At 40.9% G+C, this 1,210-nt stretch overlaps 1 protein-coding gene across 1 annotated transcript in view; it reads right to left on the reverse strand.

The window, feature by feature from the left end:
• Nucleotides 1-1,210, reverse strand: part of Ero1a (endoplasmic reticulum oxidoreductase 1 alpha) — a 47,934-nt gene that overhangs the window by 46,380 nt on the left and 344 nt on the right. The window lies entirely within an intron of this gene.

The following is a 1,210-nucleotide window of genomic DNA, read 5'->3' on the forward strand; positions in this document are numbered from 1 at the left end:
TGGTCTACAAAGTGAGTTCCAGGACAGCCAAGGCTACACAGAGAAACCCTGTCTCGAAAAACCAAAAAAAAAAAAAAAAAAAAAAAAAAAATCTTTTAAGAAGTGATATAAAAAGACAAAGAAAGAGAGAGAGTGGGGGGGAGAGTGTGTCTGTGAATGAAATGGGAGGGCAAGCAACCTGGCTCAGTGGGTAGAGGCTCCACCCACAAAACTTAATTCTCTGAGTTGAATGCCCACAAGGTAAACCAACTGGAGCACCACACACATACGCAGACTCCCCACACAAAATAGAGTGTAATTAAAGTGTAATTTTAAAAATGAGAAATGAAATGGAAAAAAACTCAAGCGATTAAAGAACAAAATCTAATCACCAAATGTGATTATGACCTTAGAACTAATTAACAAGAAAAGCCAAACTAGAAGGATGACTGCCTAGACTCAGGGCCACTGGACACCCAGCTTAGGGAGTGGAAAACATCTCTTTCAGAGTCTAAGGTTTCAGAGCTGTGTTTCACAACCTCCCTAATGCCGTGACTCTTTCATACAGCCCCTCGTGTTGTGGTGACCCCAGGCATAACATTATTGTCATAGACACTTCAGACCTGTAACTTTGCTACTGCTATGAAATTTAATGTAAATTTCTGATATGGAGGATCTCTGATAGGCAGGCCTCAGTGGGGTCATAACCCACATGTTGAGAGCCTAGCATTTAGAGCGAAAGACCCAAAAACTTACAAAGGGTTGTGAAATAGAATGCTCTAAAACCACAGGAAAATGAACCAGGACCTTCAAAGTCTTGAGAGAATTATATTCTGTTAATCATATTTGAAGGTAGATTTAAGACATAAGATAGTTTTAGGTCAGGCATGCAGTTGTGTAGTTCTCTGGGAGGCTGAGACGGAAGAATCCAGAGTTAGGGGTCATTGGGCTGCATCTGTTTTCCATTCTCAACAACAACAACAACAAAACAAAAAAAGGTTTTTTTGGCCTGGTGGCACGGTGCATGCCAGGAACCCCATTTTTTAGAAAGCTAAATCTAAGGAAAGCTACATCAAAAGAAAAAAGCTAAACAAAGCCTTGAGGGTCATAGGTGGTATGTGAGCTAGTAAGCTAGTAAGCTAGTAAGCTAGTAAGCAAGTAGTTGCTACTTGCTTATCTGGTACTATCTATCTGCCAATCAATCTCTCTCTCTCTCCCTCCCTCCCTCCCT

This window comes from Mus caroli, chromosome 14, assembly GCF_900094665.2.
Source record: "Mus caroli chromosome 14, CAROLI_EIJ_v1.1, whole genome shotgun sequence".
Taxonomy (NCBI): Eukaryota; Metazoa; Chordata; class Mammalia; order Rodentia; family Muridae; genus Mus; species Mus caroli.